Source organism: Procambarus clarkii, chromosome 33 (genome assembly GCF_040958095.1).
Source record: "Procambarus clarkii isolate CNS0578487 chromosome 33, FALCON_Pclarkii_2.0, whole genome shotgun sequence".
NCBI lineage: Eukaryota > Metazoa > Arthropoda > Malacostraca > Decapoda > Cambaridae > Procambarus > Procambarus clarkii.
The window spans coordinates 27,024,358-27,051,454 of record NC_091182.1 but is presented as its reverse complement, the minus strand read 5'-3'; the positions used below and the strand labels follow the sequence as shown (position 1 = coordinate 27,051,454).

The window sequence follows — 27,097 nt, the reverse complement described above, 5'->3', positions numbered from 1 at the left end:
ATCCACACATGTCTCAAGCAGGTGAATAACAAAGGGCTGTTCCCATAACTTGCGTTATAATAAGTAAAAACATTGACAAACTAAAAGATTCAACAGCCCCAGGTGTGGACGGAATTAAATCCAAAGTCATAATGAAATTAGCAGAGGAACTGTGCCTACCACTCAAACTCTATTTTTCTATTTTTGTCACAAATTCTCTGGATCAAGGGATAGTTACCACCAAATTGGAAACACGCAAATGTCACCACTATTTTCAAAAAAAGAAGAAAAATTCGAAAAAACTACAGTCCGATCAGCCTAACCTGACACACCTGTAAGCTCTCGGAGACAATCCTTTAGGAGGGAATCATCCAACATCTCAGTGAACAATCTTGTAAAACCAACACAACATGGGTTTGTTAAACATGTATCTTGCCTGACAAACCTGCTCACATTTTTGGAAACGGTAACCAGCTATTCAGACAAGGAACGTCCAGCAGGTGTAGTATACCATGGACTCTGACGCTCTTGGTAACGTGAAACACAGTCAAGGAAATTACAAGCACATGGAACAAATGGAAGAATACCAGAATGAATATCATAATGGTTAAAAGGAAATAAAGCTAAGGGTCGACCCTAAACGGAAATGAATCTTGACTGGAGAAATGTGTTGAGTGGGGTACCGCAAGGTTCCATATTGGGGCCAACCCTTTTTGTCATGAACATCAATGACTCACACATAATCAAATTTGAAGATGACACTAAGATTCATGGTAAAGTACTAAGGGAAAATTCTAGTGAGGCCTTTCAAAAAGATGTACATAAAATCCACAAATGGTTGGAAGACTGGCAAATACTTCTTAATATCGAAAAATGCAAGACCTTGCATGTGGGACATAGCAATGTGCGTCACAACTAGCCATTACCTTGCACCGAGATTGATGAAGAAAAGGACCCAGGAGGAAGAATCCACTAATCATTGAATGTTGCACAACCAGTGGCAGCTACAGTAAAAAAAATGCCAACAAAACCCCTAGGACTAGTCCAAACGAACCTTCGACTTCAAGGAGATGAAGGTAGTCACTCGACTTTATGAATCCCTCGTGCCTCGTCTAGCATAACCTCTGCTCCCTATTTGGACTTGTCAGTCCAAGCATGAAGCCCTCATCTTCCCGAAGGACACAGCTGCTGCTTTACAGAAAGTTCAACATCAGGCGAACAATAAACATCCCAGAACTAAGTCGACTATCATACCAGGAACGGTTGAGGGCCACGTACAAGACTAACACTGCAAACCGGACATGACAGCGCTGATCTCATCGAAACTTAAAGTCCTCAACAATTTGGAGGATATTAATCCGGACATCTTCATTACAAGGTCAGACGCAACACATACAAGGAGCAACGGCTTCTACCTCAACAAGCCACAGTGTGAGACAGAAAACAGATGACTTTCCACCCACAGGGTTATAAACCCATGGAACAGCCTACCCGTCGAAGCCTTACATGACCAAAACATTGCTGCAATTCAAAATCCAGCTGGATAAAATGATCAGGACAACTGAAGGGGACTGTTCGACAAGCCGCCGGCTTCATGTTCCTCGTCAAAGCCACTAGAGAGATGGTAGTCCTCAGGTAAATTCAGGTGAAGGCCAGCAGATGTGATAGAGGGTGATAGTGTCATCAGAGGGTGATAGTAGGTCGGTTGTCATCCAAGTGGGATATTATGCTCTTTGTTTACATCCATGCTGCTGCTCCTTCCAGGTACTGTGAGGATGCTGCCTTACTCTCTGCACTTGATTGTAACATTCACTTTGAAGTCAACTTAACATTAACAGGACAGAAGTAAACAAATGAAGTGAATTAGACGCGAAGACAATAGAAGCCAACTTCATCCACAACTTTCAAAGATGAGTGAGAAATCTAAGTCGTGAGTCAATGCATTAGAAGGTGGGTGGGTGGAAGGCGGGGTCCAAGAGCTGCAGCTAGAGCCTACAGGAACACATAGATGAGCACACACACACACACATACACGTCCCATGAAGAACATTATACTGGGGGGGGGGTCATTCATCGGGTGAACGAGGCGATGAAAAAAGCAGTAAACACAAGCCATAAACTGACTCCATGGTACCTGCCGGCGTCGTCCCGTGTGCGTGCATGCACACACACGCGCACACGCGAGTGTGTGTGTCGGGGTACTCGAACAAGGGGACACAGGTGGAGACTGAGTACCCACGATGAGCCACAGAGACGTTAGAAAAAAAATTTTCAGTGTCAGAGTAGTTAATAAATGGAATGCATTAGGCAGTGGTGTGGTGGAGGCTGACTCCATACACAGTTTCAAGTGTAGATATGATAGAGCCCAATAGGCTCAGGAATCTGTACACCAGTTGATTGACGGTTGAGAGGCGGGACCAAAGAGCCAGAGCTCAACCCATCGCAAGCACAACTATGTGAGTACACATTTGCGCACATGTGCAACAAGGGCCTCGAGGCTGAGTGGACAGCGCCTTTCCTTCATTCCATGTCTTACTGGCCTTGTTCCTAGTTCAGTCACGTCATCAAAGATCAGCACACAATGATCGCAGGCTCCTGGTACGAGTTCATGCCAACAAGCATTTTAGTGCTTTCCTTACTGTGGGTGTAGAGTAGTTCCAGTGTATCCGAGAGATACATCAATCTGATGTATCTCCTTCTCTTTCCCGTATATCAACTTTTACATATCAAGAAATACCCTTCCCCAAGTTTCTTCTTCATATCAAGAAATACTCCCCAAGTTTCTTCCCCACCATGGGGAGTAGTTGTGTTCCCAGTCTGGCTCTCCGTGATTTAGGTCTCCCATGATGAGTACCGTCACCAAGTGCGCCTCGTTGCTGTCTTCCTGCTCCTGTCTGAGTATACTCCGCTATATTGCTGCACACAATGTTCACAACACAACTAATTTGTTGTTCCATTCTCATCCTTATTATAAGGAGACTCGTTACCTCAACTTGCCTTTATTTCCTTTCTTTCCTTATTATCTGGTTTCCCGGGAGGGATGGGGGAGGAAGGAGGAGTGAGAAATAGGCAAAAATTAAAATTACAAAAATAAAATTAAGATCAGGAATAACAGAGTAGAAGAACAAAACGAACAGGAACAATAAGGACAAGAATAAACAAATAAGAACAGGATGAACAAACAGGACACAAAGAACAGTAGAACAGAAAGAAGAGTAAGAACACGAAGAACAAGAGGACTGTGTGTTAACCCAGCCAGGAACTGGAGGAGGAGGGAAGGAGAGGTAGAGGAGAACAGTGTGTGAGGGAGAGAAGAACAATAATGATAGAGGAACAAAGGAGATCAGGAAGAGCAGAAGACGAAGGAACAAAATAATCAGAAATGGAAAAAAATAGGAGGAGGAGGAGGAAGAAAATATGATCAATAAGAGGAAGAAATATCATGAATAATATATTTATAAACAGAAACCAACTTATATTATGAAGCAGAAAAAAGAACAACTTGAAAAAATAAGGAAGAAGTAGAAGAAAAGAACAGGAAGAAGAAGGAAGACCAACAAGAAGTGGAAGAGCAAGAAAACAACAAGAACAAAAAATAAAAAAGAAGAGAAAACAGAAAAAAAGAATAAGAGAAACGTGCCTTTGACCCCCCCCCCCCCCGCTCTCGTAGCACTGATGAGAGAGAGAGAGAGAGAGAGAGGGGAGAGAGAGAGAGAGGGGGGGGGAGAGAGAGAGGGGGGGGAGACAGAGAGAGGGAGGGGAGGTGGGGGAGAGGGGGAATAAGAGAAGGGGAGACGTAAAAGATAGAGAGCAGGGTGAATGAAGAGGAATTAAATGAGAGGTGAAAGTGGTGAGTTGAGAGATGAGAGAGTGAGGGGGGAGGAGAGATGAGAGAGTGAGGGGGAGGGGGAGAGATGAGAGAGTGAGGGGGAGGAGGAGAGATGAGAGAGTGAGGGGAGGAGGAGGAGGAGGGGAGGAAAAAAAAAGAGGGAGAGAGGGGTGACTGCAATGCGGCTCTAACCTCTACACAACTGTCACAACCTGGAGACAACGTGAGGCACTTGTCCTGCCCTCCTCCTGGGGGCTACCGGGGGGGGGGGGCTGGTCCAGCCCTCCCCCCTCGGGGCTCCACGGGTGGGCTTCCAGTCACCCAGCCCACCAGCAGTAGCCCCGAGGGGGTGGGCTTCCAGTCACCCAGCCCACCAGCAGTGGGATGGCTCTCACCTTGCCAACGTTCGCTGGAAGTCCATGCCTAACGAACCTGTCAGATTTCTGGTTGCCGGAAAGCGTTCGCCGCCGTCCCAAACTCCCACCCAATTATCCCCGAGTTTAGAGTGTATCCCCGGTAGTTAGTACACACGGCCACTCTAAGTTACAACTGCTGGCACATCTATTATTTCTTTATGTCATCACCGTGTACAACAAGGTTAGCATATTAACATTGTTCGTTATTACCTCACCACAAAAGCATAAAGAATATTATCGTCCAGTTCATGTAAGCTTTCCGCTACCGCCCACAGGATGGGTATGGTGTCCACCACCGCCCACAGGATGGGTATGGTGTCCACCACCGCCCACAGGATGGGTATGGTGTCCGCCACCGCCCACAGGATGGGTATGGTGTCCACCACCGCCCACAGGATGGGTATGGTGTCCACCACCGCCCACAGGATGGGTATGGTGTCCACCACCGCTCACAGGATGGGTATGGTGTCCACCACCGCCCACAGGATGGGTATGGTGTCCACCACCGCCCACAGGATGGGTATGGTGTCCACCACCGCCCACAGTGTTGGAAGAACTCACTGGGACTCAAAAGAGACGAGGTCCAGCTGGGGGCTTGAAGCGAGCCTTACACGGATATATGGATGACTTCCTCAAGGAATATATAGCTGCTTCCTGTTAAACATATTACAACTTGTAATTGCAAATGAAGTTTATGAAAGAGATATATTGTGTCATAAAACTACCAGGAGTAATAGTGCCTCAGTGTTCTTGGGTGAAGTAGTGTTACGAGGCTTTTGGGTGGACGTGATGTAATTTGCATAATGAGAGTGGGTTACTGTTTTTGAAAATTATTTGCTTCTTTGCTTTTCTTTTAAAATTAGCATAGGCTGAGCACTTGCTCACTTCATCAGTAAGGAATTTGCATATTTTAGTCACTTTATTTGTATGGCATGTTTGTGTAGATTGAGTTGGACTCTGGGAATACCAGAGAATCTTATTTCTTGGGGCGACATCCTTTTGTGATGTCCTTGTATTACATTCATCTAGGAATTGTTTTAGGAATGGTTAGTATTGAAGTACAGCACTTTGTAAGAGAAATTTGCCAAGAGGATACAGGTATCGTTGAGAGATTTGCAATAAAGAACTTTATGTTGACTGAAAACAGACCTTGTTACAGGTCTGTTAACTGATCTTTTTGCTGACGACCGCATCCAAAATTTGAAGGAAAAATAATAGCGTATTGTGATAGAGGTGACAGGGAATGGTATTGGGGCGAGGGTGGATCCCATCATACAAAACCAAAAGCATTAGTTATGGTGGTGTGGCGGGGCGGGCAGCCTAGCGTCTGCTGATCTTCCTGACGGTGCCATCAATGTGCTGTCGGCGCGATCCCCACCCATTGCCTCACCGGGCACGCCGCCCCCTTCCCTCTTGATCACTAGGCACGCCACCCCTCCGTCCCTTACTGGGGTCTCCGCCCCCCATCTTTCTTACCGGGGTAGCCACCCCGCCCTTCATCCTCACATGGAACACCAACCTCTCTCACCAGGGACGTTTTCCTCTCTCTGGAAGCTCAGAGTTTCCTCTCCCTCACAACTGTCACCACTCCCCCCTCCCCCCTTTTCTCTCCATCACCAAGCACGCAGTTCTTTCCAGCTAATATAGACAGATGTAGACGGGTTATTTGTGTCTGACCCGTCGATATGAGCTCCCAGAGTTTGTGGTAAACGGGCTCCAGCTACTGGGCCCCACTTTCTACTCCAAAGTATTATTTCAGTCAAATGACTACTCAAACCTCTACGGGAGTTATTATTATTATTAACATCTTTATTGACAAAATTAATTACAATTTTGCCTAATCTGAGGATTTTGATAGTCTTATTAAAGTGAGGATAATGGTGGTATTCACTGTCACGCAGGACAGAGGGTCATACTTAAGACAATAGGTCTAAACTGTAGGCTGAAGCACATATATATCATGGTTACAATCAATGTTTTAATGTATGGATATGTGAAAACAACTTTCTACTGTGCACTGCCACACAAGGGCAGGGATGGGTTCATAAGTGATGCAGTTTAGAAGTAATATAAATAAAAATGGTTCTTCATTCTTTAAAATGGACAAGCAAATTTTGGGTAAATTGTTAGGATGTCGTCCAGAACACCTGAGTCAATAAAATAGTTACACAGTTGGTGGTACAAGAGGCCAGGAGGTCTAAAGTCCTTTACGGTTTCACATTCATCAATATAGTGCTCTAGTGAATGCATTAAAGGTTTATCACAAGAGTTCAAAAGAATGAAGAACAGAGTTCAAAAGAATGAAGAACAATTTTTATTTATATTACTCTAAGCTGCATCACTTATGAACCTATCCCTGATGGTCAGGGACGCGTGATGGTCAAGCGCATTAAGGCGTCCTGTAGATACCAGTTGCGTTGCTCCTGGCAGTATGTGTTCGAGTCACTTCTGGGGTGTGAGTTTTCAGTTGCATATCCAGAAGCACTATGTAACTGGTGTACAGGAGACCTTAACCACTCGACCATCACGACCGTACAAAAGATGATGGTAGCCGAGGCTATTTGCCCATCATCCCGACGGCACTATGATGGTAATCTTGGACATAGTTATTTTATCAAATCACCTCATTTTTAGGGGTCGCGTGAGCATCTCAAATTAAATTAGGTTCTTTTAATTTGTCCTTATACCATTTAATAAATAAAAAGGCTTTCCTAATGTGACGATGTCTATTGAATTTTGTAACTAGCTCATCAAGATTGTAACTTGCTTAGCTAAATAAATTGTGGGGTTTAGTCCCTGAGCCCATTATGTGCCTCTGTAACCTTTTCCACTACCGCCCACAAGATGGGTATGGGGTGCATAATAAATGAACTAAACCAGCCTGCCTTAACATCTTTATATTATGATAATCACATCAACATATCAGCGTTAAGATCAGTGTAAAATTCCTGTTTTGGCCAGAATGTCTATCACTACATGAGTGGACTTTGTAATGTTTCTTTTCGGCAGCTTTATTTCCTCAGTTTCTCAACTGGTTTCTTTAGCTTGTATGTTGTAATAAACTATTCCAACATTTACAGTTGTTCTTCCTTGTGAAGATTTAACAAAAAATTGTGCTTGTAAGGGTGATAAAGTTCAGCCCCGGCAGCACCCAGTCTTACTCCATAGTTCTACCTTTGTGGGACCGGTATAAGCCTAACTTGTATATATACACTGGCTGCCTGTCCCCCTACACAATGATTTATCATTAACTGTTATATACAGTATGCCCGGCTAAAGTGAACACAGTACAGTTTCGTCATAGGAGATTCCTAGATTGGAATTCACTACCAAATTTCAATATATAAAAGTATTTTTAGTTTGAAATGCTGTTATTATTATTATTTATTATTTTGAGATATATACAAGAGTTGTTACTTTCTTGTACAGCCACTAGTACGCGTAGCGTTTCGGGCAGGTCCCTGGAATACGATCCCCACCGCGAAGAATCGTTGTTACAACCAAGTACACATTTTACTGCTGCGTTAAACAGACGCTACAGTTAAGGATTTGTGCCCAGTAAATCCTCCCCGGCCAGGATACGAACCCATGACAAAGCGCTCGCAAAACGCCAGGCGAGTGTCTTACCACTACACCACGGAGACTGGGCTTATTTTATGCATCATTTGTTGTTTTAATCATATTACGGCCATCTCAACAAAGAACAGTACATCCTAAGCAGACGTTATATAATGATATTCTCAACAGTAGATAAAAGAAAATTACTTGTTATCTAATACCAGAATAGTATAAAAGCTTATCATAAGCTACGAGATTTGTGGATCAGTGTTTAAAAGGAATTCGGAAGTAATAATGATACAGCTGATGCCATCTGTCGGCAAAAGAGAACACTATCAACTGGCTGGTCAACAGTGGCCATAAGATACAGCTTACGCCATCTGTTGACATCAAATTACACTTATAACAAATTACCCTGCAAAATACAACTAACGCCATCTAGTTTTTTTCCAACGCACTATAAATAGCCAAACAGCAACCCATAAGATGGGTTGTTGTGCTCGGGTAGGAGGTTCCAAACTCCGCCCACAAGAGGTATGGGGTGCATAATAAATGGCATATCATTGGAAGATATTCTTTGTTGACATTCACACCACAGCCAATCACAGGAAGGGATCAGCTAAAGGCTCCATCTACTTAATAAATCATCTTTATTCAGCACACCATCCTTGCTTATAATATTCTGCTTCAATTTTAATCTACCTAAAAAGTGAAGGGTTAAATATTTAAAAGCATTAATAAAGTGATAATTAAATGCTGCAGGATGTAACGAGTGTTACAGAAACATGGGCTGGCTACCTAGCTTGTGACGTCATCAGTGAGGATTGCCTCACGTAAATAATATCAATGATACAACGTTCCGTTCTCTTATTGGACTCGATTATTCAGGTGATGGAAATTTCTGTCTTGTACAAAACAAAGAGGTTGTGTTTGAAATAAAGATAATGTTGTGCAAAAAGACGTATTTCTTAGTTTACATTTAATTTATAAAAAGAGTGTTGGCATTCCCAGCAACAGCCAATCACAGGAAGGTATTTGCTAAAAGTTCGTCTCCTTACTGACGTCTTCAGGAGCGACACACAGATCTAGCTTATGACTTTCTGTTTCATCTCTTGTATATAAAAAATATGAATATTTCGGTTACTATGATTATTAAAGGTATGAGATTATAACAGTTGTTACACAAAATGGCTAAATTTTGTCATTAAAAAGAGCTCATAGTGGATTTTGTAATAGTTTTATGGAAAGCGTGTTATACAATTTTTCTAAATATCTCCTGATATGGGTGATGACTTCTCAATTTGTGTTCCTAATACTTGAAGGCTTCTCTTCAGTTCCTTGTAGATTTTATACCAGTCAGGACAATGAGTAAGGGCTCTGAGTATAATTGCGTTTAATACACTAATTCTTATATCTGTCTGGCCATTCATACACATTCTATTGTTGGTGGGTATAGTATAATCTTCTGTGGTGAAAGTTGTTTTAGGTGCTCACGTAGACATGGAGGAAAGGGTGTGTACCATCGATACCTAGTTAATGGGTAAAGTTAAGCACTGAGTTGCGGATAAGTAGATCCTTTAATCGCGACAATTCCAGGAGGGTTTTCACCCATACGAATATATCATCGTTGTATCTTCAAATAGATGCGAAGTTTCCCTGTAGTATTGAAGGTTTTCTAGTGTTCATGTTTAGAGAAACCATGGGTTTTATTTATATTTTTAATACAACAAAAATTAATTATTATAATGTTTCGATTATTTCTGAGGCCCATTATTTCTGAGTGGGCCCAAAAACTTATTCCCCTAAATAAATACACATTATTATCATTAAGATTGACTCAGTCTAGTCCTTGCAGGCGAGATCAGTTGTGAACGCCAGCTAGCGCACAAGTACAAGAGCGCCCAAAATTAACACATAAGACATGTAGAGACAGGCGTGTAGCTTCTGACTTTGTTTTTATTAATAAATATTACATGTTAAGCGTTTACTCTTAATACATATTATTATATATTAGTACAACAATCACAATAAATATAATAGGAGTCTACCCAAAAACTGGCCACAGTCAAGTGTTTTGTGCGTTCGACCATGTTTGTGGGCCTTCAGATGCGAAGTGTAAACACTGTCGAGCGTCGTTCTTATGGATACAAGCCCTCAACTGTTGCCTAACTTCCGGGTTAGGCTAGGGGAATAGGTCCATTGGGTGAAAGGAAAAGTGCCCAACCATTTCTGTCCCGCCTGGAAATCGAACCTGGGATCCCCGATTGTGAGTCAAGAAAGAACCAAACTGTATTGTCGAGACCTTTGTAATCTTGAACTCCTCTCCAAGTTTGATATGATGGAGTTGTAATAACTATTCAACCCATTAAGGACAACCCCGGGATATTATCCTAACTGGATTATTTACTATTAATTGAATATAATCACGTATGTGGATGTTGCACTAGAAGTCTAAAGACACAATGAATTTAGATTTGCCCAAAACTATCTGCGTATTAGTGGTGTTGTATAAATGTCATTGTGCACCTATTAATATAGTAATACTCGCCAGTGCCATATTTCAAATGTACTTTTATATAAACAAAAGAATATTATTATTAATTATGCTTGTCGGCGTTTTTCACTATAGATAAGTTACTCCTGCTTTTATCATTTTCTCTTATGACGATACGCTCAGTTTCCAGTTTGAGGGTAACTTAAGATTTATTGAGGGTGTTGTACATGCTGCTCAGGCGGCGTGTCCACTCACAGGATAAGTGACCAGGCCTCCACCCCCAGGAAGCAGCCCGTGACAGCTGACTAACACCCAGGTACCTATTTTACTGCTAGGTAACAGGGGCATAGGGTGAAAGAAACTCTGCCCATTGTTTCTCGCCGGCACCTGGGATCGAATCCAGGACCACAGAATCACAAGTCCAGCGTGCTGTCGGCTCGGCCGACCGGCTCCCTGGTGGCCAAGTTTATTGGGCAGCGCCACCCGTTTTTTTCTGCCCTTGGAAGAAAAAAAACCTGATTAGTTTTGGCTGAACTGCCACTGTTCATGGTAGTTATGACTCACTGAGTTAAACTCATTGAATCATAACTACCTCATTCACCTCTACCAACATCATTCCCTAAAGAAAGTGACAGCATAGAGAACAAACGTTTGCAGATTGCGGGACCATTCTCTCAACCCTAGAGACCAGTGTCAGATGTCTAGTAACAACAAATTCAGCCCGTCCTCTCGAGCGGTCACAACGTCACAAAAATGATGTACTAAATTTCCCGACCCTAACCCAACCGAAGACCCACGAATAGAAAACGGGACATCACGTCAATTATGCGAGCCGCTGTGAATCTGAGTACATAATTGTGTTACCTTAGGGAATTTACACACCAAAGTGGTATTCAAGAGGACAGGTTGATAAATGTGAGGCTTTGTGCACATATACTGTGGTTAACGAGTGCCACGTCATTGGCCTCGGCGAAACAAGGGGAGGAGAAGAAATAATTAAGGGGGAAGATCATCCTCCAGGATGTCATCCATCTTTTCACACAGACACAACAACAAGAAGGGGCACAAACTTGTAGCCTAATAACTTAATTGTGGCTTCATTATTATGTGTAACTCTTGTCCCTACAATTGTCCCTTGTCCCTCTTATGTTCCTTGTACACATACTCTTTTGAATAAATTGATTGATTGACTGATTGAAGAGCAGGTGAGTACTGTGCAGCAGCAACCAGGATTAAGGAATTTAACAAGATAGGAGGTTCTGGGGGTAGAAGTAGCCTAAGCTACTCTATCCCTTTTAGATGTATTTCTTTTCTTGTCTCGATAAACTTACTTGAACTTGAATAGGAGGTTCAGAATCTGTGGGCTGCAGTATAATAACCTAAAATGGAAGCGATGGAAGTATGCTACAGACACAACAACGTTTACTTTTACCGAATGCCTCTGTTCCCCCTAGCAGTAAACATGTACCTGGGAGTTAGACATTTGTTGTGGGCTGAATCCATGAAATAGTCAAAAGATGACCTAATAATTACACACCCACACCCACACAAAACAAGTTTTTTCTTTATTTTTCTCTTGAAAAAACACAGAAAAAACTTGTTTTGTGTGTGTGTGTGTGTGTGCGCGCGCTTGTGTGTGCACTTGAGTGGTGTGTGAACGCCTGGTGAACGCGCGTATCAACTGACAGAGACGTTGCAACCAATACTCTACTTTAGTGTCATTTCCCAAAGTTTCAACTGCGTTTCTGTAATTATCATCTACATATCATTGTGAAGGAACTCATAAAAAATATCATATTATAGTAAGTGTAAAAAATTTGTGCAATAAATCCCTGAAAATTGCTTAAAAAAGCGCCGACACTACTCTAAGTTTATTTTAGCTTTTTATTTATATATACACGAGTTCCTACATCCTTGTACAGCCGTTGACACCAGCTACACTATGAAGACCAGGGAATGAGTGCTGGGGAGCGTTGACATAGCACGCTGAGCGTTTCGGGCAGGTTCCTAATCCTAATTTTCCCCGGAATACGACCCGCCAAATCGTTTAACAACTAACTACCCATTTACTGCTGGGTGAACAAAGGCTGCAGTCGTAGCCCACACAATGGTGCTACATAGCCTTCCCATCTTGGTGCCTTCTGTTAATACTTACTGATTAATAAATAAAAAATAATAAATAATGTTTATTAAGTTAAAGTACATTCAGTTGATTTACAAACATAATGTTGGATTTATAGACAGAACTAGTACATATAATACCTAAAGCCACTAATACTCAGCATTTCGGTCAAGGTGTTGGGGAAAAATACACTTAGACTAAAACTTAATAGTAATCGGGATTAGGTATAAATTGTGTTGAAAGAATGAATAAAAAAAGGGGGCTAACATAGCAGAAATCAGCAATTGTACACATTGGTGAACAAACAGCATTGTTTAAAAAATAGCAAGACATGGGTTGACATTTAGGGGGTAAAGTAGGTTACATGGAGTTAATTAGGCTAGTACTTAGTTTTAACTCTTAAACTGGTTGAGAGAGGTACAGCCTTTGACATGATCCTGGAGGTTATTCCACATTCTGGGTCCCATGATTTGTAGAGCACTTCTAGTTTGGTTACACACAGCCAAATTGTGTAACAGGAAGAGGTCTTGGACACAAATTTGTTCCATGCTAAATGTAGAGGAATCAGCTGAGTATTCCTCAAATAAAATAAGCTACCTCAGCTTATAAGGTAAATAAAATAAGCATTTCTCAAATAAGTAGCTGCCTCACCTCACTGCCTTACTGCTACATAGCCTTCCCGGCATGGTGCCGTCTTTTGATACTATGTATGCACCCCTTTTGTATGCACCCCATACCCAGAAGATGGGTATGGGGTGCATAATGAGTGACCTAAACTAACAACGCTTTCCATAAAACTATTACAAAATCCACTATGAGCTCTATAATAATGACAAAATTTAGCCATTTCGTGTAACAACTGTTATAATCTCATACCTTTAATAATCCTAGTAACCGAAATATTCATATTTTTTATATACAAGAGATGAAAAAGAAAGTCATAAGCTAGATCTGTGTGTCGCTCCTGAAGACGTCAGTAAGGAGACGAACTTTTAGCAAATACCTTCCTGTGATTGGCTGTTGCTGGGAATGCCAACACTCTTTTTATAAATTAAATGTAAACTAAGAAATACGTCTTTTTGCACAACAATATCTTTATTTCAAACACAACCTCTTCGTTTTGTACAAGACAGAAATTTCCATCACCTGAATACTCGAGTCCAATAAGAGAACGGAACGTTGTATCATCGATATTATTTACGTGAGGACAATCCTCACTGATGACGTCACAAGCTAGGTAGCCAGCCCATGTTTCTGTAACACTCGTTACATCCTGCAGTATTTAATTATCACTTTATTAATGCTTTTAAATACTTAACCCTTCACTTTTTAGTTAGATTAAAGTTGAAGCAGAATGTCATAAGCAAGGATGGTGTGCTGAATAAAGATGATTTATTAAGTGGATGGAGCCTTTAGCTGATCCCTTCCTGTGATTGGCTGTGGTGTGAATGTCAACAAAGTATGGCATATCCAATGATATGCCATTTATTATGCACCCCATACCTCTTGTGGGCGGAGCTTGGAACCTCCTACCCGAGCACAACAACCCAGCCTTATGGGTTGCTGTTTGGCTATTTATAGTGCGTTGGGAAAAAATAGAGATGGCGTTAGTTGTATTTTGCAGGGTAATTTGTTATAAGTGTAATTTGATGTCAACAGATGGCGTAAGCTGTACCTTATGGCCACTGTTGACCAGCCAGTTGATAGTGTTCTCTTTTGCCGACAGATGGCATCAGCTGTATCATTATTACTTCCGAATTCCTTTTAAACACTGATCCACAAATCTCGTAGCTTATGATAAGCTTTTATACTATTCTGGTAGTAGATAACAAGTAATTTTCTTTTATCTACTGTTGAGAATATCATTATATAACGTCTGCTTAGGATATACTGTTCTTTGTTGAGATGGCCGTAATATGATTAAGACAACACATGATGCATGAAATAAGTCCAGTCTTCGTGGTGTAGTGGTAAGACACTCGCCTGGCGTTTTGCGAGCGCTTTGTCATGGGTTCGTATCCTGGCCGGGGAGGATTTACTGGGCACAAATCCTTAACTGTAGCGTCTGTTTAACGCAGCAGTAAAATGTGTACTTGGTTGTAACAACGATTCTTCGCGGTGGGGATCGTATTCCAGGGACCTGCCCGAAACGCTACAGCGTACTAGTGGCTGTACAAGAAAGTAACAACTCTTGTATATATCTCAAAATAATAATAATAATAATAATAATAATAACAGCATTTCAAACTAAAAATACTTTTATATATTGAAATTTGGTTGTGAATTCCTAATCTACGAATCTCCTATGACGAAACTGTACTGTGTTCGCTTTAGCCGGGCATACTGTATATAACAGTTAATGATAAATCATTGTGTAGGGGGACAGGCAGCCAGTGTATATACACAAGTTAGGCGTATACCGGTCTCACAAAGGTAGAACTATGGAGTAAGACTGGGTGCTGCCGGGGCTGAACTTTATCACCCTTACAAGCACAATTTTTTGTTAAATCTTCACAAGGAAGAACAACTGTAAATGTTGGAATAGTTTACTACAACATACAAGCTAAAGAAACCAGTTCAGAAACTGAGGAAATAAAGCTGCCGAAAAGAAACATTACAAAGTCCACTCATGCAGTGATAGACATTCTGGCCAAAACAGGAATTTTACACTGATCTTAACGCTGATATGTTGATGTGATTATCATAATATAAAGATGTTAAGGCAGGCTGGTTTAGTTCATTTATTATGCACCCCATACCCATCTTGTGGGCGGTAGTGGAAAAGGTTACAGAGGCACATAATGGGCTCAGGGACTAAACCCCACAATTTATTTAGCTAAGCAAGTTACAATCTTGATGAGCTAGTTACAAAATTCAATAGACATCGTCACATTAGGAAAGCCTTTTTATTTATTAAATGGTATAAGGACAAATTAAAAGAACATAACTTAATTTAAGTTGCTCACGTGACCCCTAAAAAAGAGGTGATTTGATAAAATAACTATGCCCAAGATTACCATCATAGTGCCGTCGGGATGATGAGCAAATAGCCTCGGCTACCATCATCTTTTGTACGGTCGTGATGGTCGAGTGGTTAAGATCTCCTGTACGCCAGTTGCATAATGCTCCTGACAGTATGGGTTCGAGTCACTTATGGGGTGTGAGTTTTCAGTTGCATATATGCCTGGGGACCATTCAGGCTTGTTCGCATATATATATAGAGGCACATCAATAATCTTTTGTGTCACAAGTGATTCAACAAGAGGCTCACAACAGTCACTATAAAAGGCACTTTACATCTATGATGAGTCGCACAGTTACTAGTCTTGCTGCACACCCACCCAACTGGGCGGCAGCTTTACAGTCATGTGCATGCATTACCTACAGTAAGCAAATTTTGGATACGCTAAGATTTCGGGCAGCACATCATTATGAATGAAGTACTTACACATTTCTTGAACACTATTGATGGTGTTATCTCTAAATTCCGCGATTTTTTTTACATTCCATTATATAATGACGCAAAGTATGCGAATAGTTCTGCTGACAGAGTTTACATTTAGTCAAATCTACATCAGCAGATGTTACACGTTCGCAGAGGTACTTATAGCCAAGCCTAAGCCTAGCAGTGGTAACATCTAGAAGTCTGCTAACTTTATTAGATGACCCATAGACGTGCGGTACTTCCTGCATAATAGAATGATGATAGATGAAGTAACTGGTGTGAATTTCACTTTGCCTCAAGTTTCCGAAATTTAGTTGATGTTCTCGGAATATTACTGCCCTCAGGCTGCTCAAAAGCAGTCATAAGAATAATGTAATAAACGCAATTATACTCAGAGCATTTACTGATTGTTCTTGCTGGTATAAAATCTATAAGGAACTGGAGAAAAGCCTTCAAGTATTAGGTACACGAATTGAAAAGTCAGCACCCATATCAGAAGATATTTAGAAAAATTGTATAACACGCTTTCCATTAGGAACCGCTTTCCATTTGTAGGTAGTAACTAAGTGATTGTAACCTATCCACCGCTGCCCACTGGATGGGGGGCGGTGTGCAGGACAAACATATCAATTGTGACTCTAGCTCTCAACATATGTCAGTTGCTTAATATAGAAATTGTGTTTGTGATCGACCCATTGATGATGTGACGACTTATACTGAATTTTGTAACTAGCCTTACCACTGCGCCACTGGGATTGCTAAGTTAAAGGCAACCAAGCGGATCGAATTTCGATGCTCACATTCCTTTGATATAAGCGTGAGGAATTATTGTATATTATCACTGCTTTCTGTGTGTAGTGAGGTGTTATAGTGGTGTTGCTTTTCTAAATATAAAGCTCTCCTCGCTCTCTTGAGTTAGTGGGTTTGTGCCTATAACGGCTTGGGCAGGGTTGTCAGCGCAGCTAGTGAAGATCTACGCTAAAAATAGCTAATTTTGCTTTCTTTCCTGTACAGTTTCCTTTAACAATTTTGGCATTTAGAGTGCACCCTAAATTATTGTTTCTTTATTCATGCGGTTCAACGTTCTTGCGAAAACCTAAAAAAAACTGTCTATAAGTGTATTTTAAGTTTACTTTAACCTTTTCTTCAGCAACACCTTGCTGAATGCTAGCTACTACTGCACCTCCTTTTCAAGCAGGCGCAGTACCACATGAAGCGCTTATCTTCTAATGTATCTCGAAAAGCACACATGTTAATACACATATACACTCGTGTACACACATATGCAAGACGCTTAAACTCGTCCCATGTAACATACTCAAATTCTCTGTTATTGTTATTATTAGCACCACCTTAAGGGTCACAGAGATCGATGGGTCGACCCGTAGACCAAGACTGCTGCTGCCAGCACCGTGCCTGTTACCTACACTGTATGATGTATGTTCCGTGCCTGGTGCGTCCACTGTATGATGTATGTTCCGTGCCTGGTGCGTCCACTGTATGATGTATGTTCCGTGCCTGGTACGTACATTGTGTGATGTATGTTCCGTGCCTGTTACGTACACTGTATGATGTATGTTCCGTACCTGGTACGTACATTGTGATGTATGTTCCGTGCCTGTTACCTACACTGTGTGATGTATGTTCCGTGCCTGGTACGTACACTGTGTATGATCTATATTCCGTGTACACAGAGTATTACAGACACAGTGCCTATGCCATTATACTCGTTATATACTTATAATATATGTTTGGTATACAATGGATTAATTACTGTAGTGCTTTTTTTTACTAGATACAGCATTTGTATATTTTATGAAGCCAATAATTTATCATAGTGTTGGGCATAGCTTAAAATATTGAGTGAACAGAGATTTCAATTTATTGATGTCATGCTACAGAAAAGTGCCTATTACATATACTGTGTATGTTATATATACCGTGACTTACATATACCGTATTTGTAATATATACTCTATAGTCACAGTTTGTCTAGCCGACCTGCGGCTTATCTGAGCCTTCATATGCAGATGATGAGTCACAATAACGTGGCTGAAGTATGTTGACCAGACCACACACTAGAAGGGACGACGACGTTTCGGTCCGTCCTGGACCATTCTCCAGTCGATTGTGTCTTCATACTTCAATATCATTACGACAGTTAGTCCTAAATATTCAGACCTTCCTAACCTCACTGCGGGACAGACGTATCCACGGAGGCCGGTGAATGAGTGCTGGGGCGCGTCGACACCACGGACATGGGACCCAATCTTCCTGTTCAGACAGCAGTTTTTGTAACATGTGGACCATCGTATATACATTGAGGTAATGTACAGTTAGATTATATAAATTGAATACAGTAGTATTAAATTCTGTTGAGTCCGAAAAACACTAAAAACCAAACTTAAATATTCCTGATTGTAGTATATCACATATATAATTTAATACTTTATTGTGTCAAGGGATAAGCAGCCAGAATACAGTACATGTTAGGCTTATATTGAGTACATGTTAGGCTTTTACCGATTTCTACTTTCTAATTGCCTCTTACGTTAATATATTCTTAGTCATTACTATAAGCACTACTAAACAAGAGGATGGGCTGGGAACCTACATTAAACCTATTAAAACCAACAAATAACCAATCTTGATTATAAAGAATTCATATGTCTATGTGAATTTATGTATATTTAAGAGATACAGTTTGTGTGTATTTAAAATGTATAATCTTTATTGATCATTTATACGTTATTTTATGATAGTCTCCAAGATAAAGTAAATTCAGAGTTTATGTACAGTGGGTGCTAGGATGAGGTAGCCATTCACAGGGTTGGACCCCTGGCAGGAAAGGATTGAGTGCCAATCCTTGCCTGTCCGCCCCTGTTTATCCACCAGAAATTGGGGACCTGGTTGTAAATCGATTAGCAGTCCTGTGGGAGGGAAGAAATTTCTATGGCTACTAAGACGTCAACAATAAGTAGGAGGGACCTTTGACAAGCCGCCGGCTTCAGATTCCCATTGAGGCCCCTCACCGTCCAGAAATCTCTTTAGAATAACTATGGGTGTTGAGAACTTGAGACTGCCTCTAGTGCTGTACTTGAGGTCGATCTCGAACCCATTGTTGATGTGACGACTTATATTGAATTTTGTAACTAGCTCATCAAGATTGTAACATGCTTAGCTAAATGACTAGTGAGGTTCAGTCCCTGAGCCCATTATGTGCCTCTGTAACCCTTTCCACTACCCCCCCCCCTCCACAAGATGGGTATGGGGTGCATAATAAATGAACTAAACTAACTAATAGCGAATGTAGGTTTCACATTCACCTAATTGTAATTGAACCCAGTAATTAACGTTTTACAATATTTATTGTAATAAATATCCCAATACTTTCAATAGTACAGTCGGGTTCGTTCTCAATTCACAATCTGGCATTCCGTGTTCGAATCCCGGCCGAGTTGGACACATTTCTTATCCAAATTAAAAAAAAAAAAAAAAAAAAAAAAAAAAAAAAAAAAAAAAAAAAAAAAAAAAAAAAAAAAAAAAAAAAAAAACTATCACCTCACCTAATGAATGTTGGGTGTTTTCCAGTTCACCAGTATAGTAAATGTATAGTAAATAATACACAGAAATCACAATAGCGTGATTTCTTTATTTATATTATGTATTTATTCATTTTTAGTCATTAAGTACCGATCGAGGAGTTGTTAGGTTGTTGTGTGGTTACCTGCTGGGAGGGTCAGTAATTCCACCTTGGGGGTCTTGATATAAGCCTAACATGTATATATATACACTCTGGCTGCTTGTCCCCCTGATATAATGAATTATTATTATTAACTATTACTCCATATAGGAGGTTTGAAATGAGGCAGACTGGTGGTAAATGTAGCGGAGTGAGCGGGAGCAGTTGGCACCGCTGACCAAAACAAGCTACACGTCAGTGTTGTCTGGCTCGCCGCCCCGACCTTCAGCCTTCCCTTTAAACCTCCTCCTATCTTTAATTACCATGTTCGTGTACCCACAGTGACAAAATGAACACTTTCGAAAAGACTTGTTTGAGCATGTGTAGTTGGCTTTTCGCGCGCATTGTTAGGAGAGACTCCAGAAGGAGTATATGAGTGCAATGGCTAAGGATCGTGGCGCAGAAATCCTTGACGGGATTCAAATGGTCAATGGACTTAAAGGCGGCGTAAAGCTCTCTTGTAGTGGGATGTGCAAGTTTGTGTTGGTGTTCCTCGTCTTGTGTCTTCACTGCAGGCAAGTTCACTACATGGGGATTTATGTCTAATGGAAAAAATTAATAATAAGTTGTTACATATATTAGCTTCTTGGATTTGGCTTTAGATAGGCTGAGGGAGGACAGCTGCTCTGAACTTACAGTTTTATTAGCAACACTTAACATCATTCCTTCTGAATTCTTGTCTTAAGTTGGAAAAAAAAGTGTTAGTTTAAAAATTTATCATTACTGTATGTTGGATAATGGGGTCATTATAATTTGTTTAAAACAAATTATGCTTGATCTAGTTAGTGATTACATAGGTATAGTATTTTTATAGTTTTTATAAAGCCATGCATACTTTTTAATTAATGAAGCCAAAGAGATTTAGTTGAACTAAATTATTTTAGAGATATATTGATGTATACAGTATGTACTTCAAATGTAATCAATCACTCTCCAAGTGTGCTGCTCTTAGCATAGTTCAGTGTACAGTACTTTGTCACAACTGGAACTCGAGGAATAAGAAATATAGTGAGATGTTAAATTAACTACTTGATAAAGATTAGAGAATTTGTTCCTAGTCAATCAAATTTGTTATGGTGACAATTATTAAAGGTAATGTTATCTAGGGATGAAGTTAGTAAACATAGTGAGGTATCCATAAACCCATTGAACCCATTGTCTTGCTCATGCTGTAGAATGACATGGCTGTACTGGTAACAGAATTTCTCTATCCTGCCTTCTCTGGCTTGACTATACAGCCTGGTGTTGCGGTCTGTCTATAGCATTTGTAAATTTTAAAAAGAATGTGTAAATTGTAGCTGTCAGACCCATGCAACTGAAATATTATTTGCTACCCAGATATAATTGCACTTATTTAAATAATTAAGATGATGATGATTGGCTACAAAAGTTTTAATATTAGGGAACAATTACATTATTTATTCCAGTCTCCTGGGTTAGCATGAATTTTTCTGTGCTTTCTGGCAAATTCTTCACACCTTTTCCATTCCCCTCATCTTACCTCTGCACCTCTGCATATATGGCTAGTTTCATTACTAGGCCTACCTTGTGGAGGTTCTGTGGATCAAAGGCCTAATGACCCAGTCTCCAACAAAGCCTCCTAGTTGGTCATCTGGTCAACTAGGCTATTGGATGCTGCTGCTCGCAGCAGGTTCATCGGGTATTCTTTGGAGGTGTTTGTCGCGTTCTCTCTTGAACACTGCGAGAGGCTGGGCTGTTATGCCCCCATGTGTGTAGCAGGAGAGAGTTGAGAGTTGAAAAGTCTTGAGCCCTTGATGTTAATAGTTCCTCCTTGGTGTACATATTACACCTTTGCTTTTGAATTGGGCTGTTTTACACATCCTGCCATCTTACTAGCTTCATGTGATATCTTTGTGGTCAGATTTGGAACCGGTCCCTCTTAATGTTTTCCACATGTAGATTATTATGTATCCCTCACCTGCATTCTAGAGAATACAGATTTAGAACTTTTGATTGGTTCCAATAATGTGGACGAGTTGCTGAGTTGTTTCTACGACTCGTCTTCGCACGCTCTCTAGGTCAACAATTTCTCTGGCTCTGAATGGCTGTTAGTATGCAACAATATTCCACCCTAGAGAACACTTGTCTTGAAAAGTATCATAATTGGCATGGCATCCCTTGTTTGGAAGATCCTAGTTATCCATCCTGTTATTTTTCTTGCAATCGTGACAGCTACTTTATTGGGTTCTTTAAAGGCAAAATTTTCTGACATGATTACTTCTAGATCCTTTACATTGTTTTTTTGTTCTATAGTGTGATTTTGATTCTGCTTTTTTTTATAGTTTCCTATTTTTATATAGTAATTTTTTCCATAGCTCAGGAGCTGGAACTTATTGTCCAGTTACAGTTGTGCACAGTTGTGAAATTGTTGACCTAGTTTAATAAAGATCTTTATTTTACTTCTAAATTGTTACTATTTTATTGTATTTGCTCTTATTCTTGTGTTTTGCTTTATCGTGTATCTTGTATCGTGATCCCTCTGCATCCTATGCACACTGATATTGATCCTGATCAAAATCTTCTGTCTCATATCTATACCAACCAGCACATTGATCATCATTATTGCAAGTATTTCACAGCACACCAGGCTAAAAACAAACTTCAAAATAGCACCTGTCTATCAGTTTATAACCAAAATGTTAGATCACTTGGTAAACATTTTGACGATTTAAATGCATTACTCACAGCAATAGGTACTAACCTATCGTTCATTATTTTAACAGAAACTTGGCTAAATAAAGATTATACCCAACTCTACAACTTAGCTGGTTATAAAGCCATTCATAACTGTAGGCCTAATAAAAAAGGTGGTGGCACAGCTATATATTACCGAAATACATTTATCTGCAACAGTGTTATTAGTGACAGAGATGACTACTGTGAATATACTTTTGCTCAGTTTACAATTAAATCCCTTAAATCTTCTTTGACTATTGGAGCCATCTATAGATTTCCTAATACTAACATAGCTTCTTTCTCAGACAACCTAAGGAATCTTATTATAAACAACAATCTCAACAAAAACCACTTCATTCTGGGAGGAGATTTTAATATTGACCTGGGTCAACAAAATTGCTCTCAAGTTGACTATTTCCTTAACAGCATGAACTCCTGTATGCTAATCCCCACAATCACCAAACCTACCCGAGTCACTCAAACATCAGCCACTACCTTGGACCACATATGGACAAACATAACAGCTCCCCTTGTATCTGGTATAATCTACGACAGAACAACTGACCACTATCCTACCTTTCTCATAGCGAACATGGACATAACACCACCAAAAAGCAAGAAACTTTCATTTAGGCTACACAGTGAATCAGCTTTAGACAATCTTACAGAGGCACTTTACAATATTAACTGGGATTCTGAATTCAATAATACCCATGATATAAATTCATTAGCTAACCTCTTCATTTCCAAAACTCTAAGCCTCTACAACATTCATTGTCCCCTTCTTACCAAGCAAGTAACTGACAAAAGATTAAACAATCCATGGCTCACAAGTGGCATTCTCAACTCAATCAACAAGAAACATGAATATGAAAAGAAACTTAGGATTGGCCTAGTTTCAAAGGAAGTAGCTAAAAGGTACTCATCAATGCTTACCAGTATCATAAGAAAGGCAAAACTTGCATATTATGTGAATAGATTCAATGAAGCAAAAGGCAACATGAAAAGCACTTGGAAAACTATCTCTAGTATCCTAGGAACTAAACAACACTCACATAACCAAATAAAACTCTACAAGGATGGGGGTATACCGTCAACTGACTTAGAAATGGCAAATGAATTTAATAGTTTCTTTTCATCGGTTGGTGCTAATCTTGCCAGTAAAATCCCACAGACTCAGACACATATCAACACATATCTCTCAGGCAGCTATCCAAACTCTCTTCTCCTTTCACCAATCAGCCCGGCAGATGTTGTGTCCATCATACATTCTCTAAAAACCAAGGCAGGGAACACCAGTGAAATTCCGTCCATTGTGTACAAGAGAGCCTCCCATGCCCTTGCCCCACCCATAGCACTACTGTTCAACAAACTATAGAGTATCACACCTTCCCTGATATCCTCAAAAAAGCAAGAGTAACGCCAGTCCATAAAGGAGGCAATCCGGCGGACATAAACAATTATAGACCAATATCAAATTTACCCATTCTATCAAAAATATTTGAAAAAATTATTTACAAACAGCTCTATTCCTACCTCGTAAAATTCGACATACTCAGCCCCTGCCAGTTTGGCTTCCGGTCCCAAAAGAGTACCAATGATGCAATCATTAGTCTCCTTGACATTATCTACTCAGCCCTTGACAAAAATGAGTTTCCGATTGGACTCTTCATTGACCTAAGAAAAGCCTTTGATACTGTTAATCACCACTACCTCTTACTTAAACTCCAGCATTATGGAATCCGAGGCCTTGCCCTTGACTACATCCGATCCTATCTTAGTGACAGACACCAATATGTAACCATCAATGATACAACTTCTTCCACTCTACCAATTACCGTTGGAGTGCCACAGGGCAGCATCTTAGGACCTCTTCTATTTCTTATATATATAAACGATCTGCCTAATGTCTCTAATATTCTCAAACCTATATTGTTTGCTGACGATACTACCCTTATCTACTCAAACCTCAACCCACATACACTAAATAATGTTGTGAATAATGAATTAAAAAAAGTCCACTTATGGATGTCAACGAACAAACTAACATTAAACATCGAAAAGACTTACTGCATCTTATTTGGAAGCAAATCATCAAATGCAATTCAGCTACAGATAGACAACATTAACATCAGTAATAAAAATGATGGCAAGTTTCTTGGCCTATTCCTAGACAAGAGACTCAACTTCAGCACCCACATTCAACACATAACTAAGAAAGTCTCTAAGACAGTTGGTATACTCTCCAAAATCAGATATTATGTTCCTAACTCTGCTCTCCTCTCACTATATTATGCACTAATCTACCCCTATCTTAATTATGGTATCTGTGCATGGGGGTCTACCACTGCAAACCACCTTAAGCCCATCATCACACAGCAAAAATCTGCTATCAGAATAATAACTAACTCTGCTTTCAGACAACACTCAGCTCCCTTGTTTAAATCCCTAAACTTGCTAAATATTAACTCCCTCCACACATTCTCTTGTGTCAACTACATTTACAAAACCCTGTTCTTAAATGCAAACCATGCTCTGAAACTCTCCCTGGACAGATGTAATAGGACCCATTATCACCACACCAGAAATAAATATCTCTTTGATATCCCCAGGGTCAAACTTAATCTGTGTAAACACTCTATGCAAATTAAGGGACCTAGTCTATGGAACTCACTCCCTAGTGAATTGAAAAACTGTAAAACTTTTGCCTTATTTAAAAGCAAAACCAAAAAGTACCTAACTTCATCTATTTAGTTTCCTACACTGAGCTTTAAATTTGCTCTGTACCTAGTGTTACCCAATCTCCTAATTTTTATGTAATATCAAACAACCTTATCATTGTGTTCATTGCTGTCTTCTTTTATGTGCTAGCCATATGCTGTATTGTGACTACCAATTTTTGTCAACTACCATTCAAGCTGTCATTGCAATCAATCTTATATTGTTTCTGCTGTATTGTGCCTACCAATTTGTTGTCAACTACCATTTTAAGCTGTCATTGCAATCAATCATAGCTACCTATGTGCTTTAATATACTGTACCTATAATTTTCTCTCATCTTTTTTTTTCATTCCATGTAATCTGTTATCATTTTTTGTCTATAAATTTTGCAAGTATTTACCTCCTTAAAATTTTCTTAGATTAAGGACCTGCCCGAAACGCTGCGCGTGCTAGTGGCTTTACAAGACTGTAATTACCATATTTGTATCCTCACATTCCTTATGTACATTCTTGTATATGCATAAATAAAATAAAATAAAAATAAACATCATTATTATGTGGCCCATTGAAAGACCTGATATGCATCAGATAGGTGTATCATGTCCTCTATATTGTCTACCTGCATGAAAATCCTAGTGATATCTGCAAATAATACAGTACTAGAGTTTGTATCCTTGTCCGTATGGTGAGGATGAGAAAAAGTACCAGAGCAAGTACGGTACTTTGTGGGACTGAGCTTTTCATGGTGGATGGTCCAGATTTTACCGTGTTGATTATTACACTGCATTCTGTCCATTAGGAAGTTAAAAATCCTTTCCTTACTGTGCCAGAAATTCCTTTTGTGCATTTCGTGCACAATAACTCCATGGTCATGTTTGTCAAAAGATTTTGCAAAGTATGTGTATATTTCATCTGTGTTGCTTGTATTCCATGGCACCTAAGGCCATGTCATGGTGATCTAGCAGTTGTAAAGGGCAGGAGCGCCTTGTTCTGATCCTGTGTTTCCCGGGGTTATGTAGATGTTAATTCCATGTGATTGTAATCTTGCTTCTTGGCAATCTTCCAACTATTTTTATGATGTGTGAAGTTCGAGCTATTGGCCTATAATTTTTTTGCATCTACTTTACTACCTTCTTTGTGAAGTGGCATGATCATTATACTGTATATATATAGGCACTTCCTATATGTGAGTACATGTAGGAAGTGGTCTACCTATAGCTATCTTGCATTTAAGCATCTGCACTGTTGAGCATTTCTTCCATGGAGACACTCTCCCCTACAAACCTATACAGGACTAACGGGCAGCCCTCAGAAATGCTCAGAAGAATAAGAATCTGGTGCTAAAACTTTTCAGGAATAAGGACCCAGCATTGGGAGGTAGCGGAGGACACTCAAAGGCGTTCATAAGAGATTTCTTTGTAGCGTTCACCTCGAAGATCCCAGTAAGGTACCTACTACCAAAGATATATAAAGGAATCCTACTAGAGATGCACACCTGGCCAGGTAGAGCTGTTCTGCATGATTTCTAGCCCCAACACAACTGATTGACTGGATTTGTACAGCACTCTTAAATCCATTACTGAAACTTCTCCTGGAGAGACTCGGAGACACAACAGATTTCTTAAACAAGATAAGAGACCTTACCTTGAGGTGATTTCGGGACTTGGTGACTCCTGGTTGCTGGATTGGTCAACCAGACTGTTGGACGCAGCTGCTTGTAGCCTGACGTATGAATTGCACCCCCTGGTTGATCAGGTAACCTTTGGAGGTGTTTGTCAAGTTCTCTTGAACACTGTGAGGGGTCGGCCAGTTGTGCCCCTTATGTGTAGTGGAAGCGTGTTGAACAGTCTTGGGCCTCTGATGTTGCTAGAGTTCTCAGAGTACCTGTTGCACCTCTGCTTTTTAATGGGTGGTATTCTGCACATCCTGCCATGCCTTCTGATCTCGTATGATGTTATTTGTGTGTGCAGGTTTGGGACCAGCCCCTCTACTATTTTCCATGTGTAAATTATTATGCATCTCTGCCCCGTGCTCTTAAGAGAATACAAATTTAGGCTCTTTAGTTGGTCCCAATAGTTTTGATGTTTTATTGAG

General features: G+C 40.2%; 1 protein-coding gene across 2 annotated transcripts in view; it reads left to right on the top strand.

The window, feature by feature from the left end:
• Window positions 1-19,782: 19,782 nt before the first annotated feature.
• Window positions 19,783-27,097, top strand: part of LOC123765258 (SUN domain-containing ossification factor) — a 74,162-nt gene continuing 66,847 nt past the window's right edge. For both annotated transcript variants that reach the window (XM_045753769.2, XM_069335492.1), the window contains exon 1: window positions 19,783-20,100. The gene's annotated coding sequence lies outside the window, so the exon portion shown is untranslated. The remainder of the gene's footprint in view (window positions 20,101-27,097) is intronic.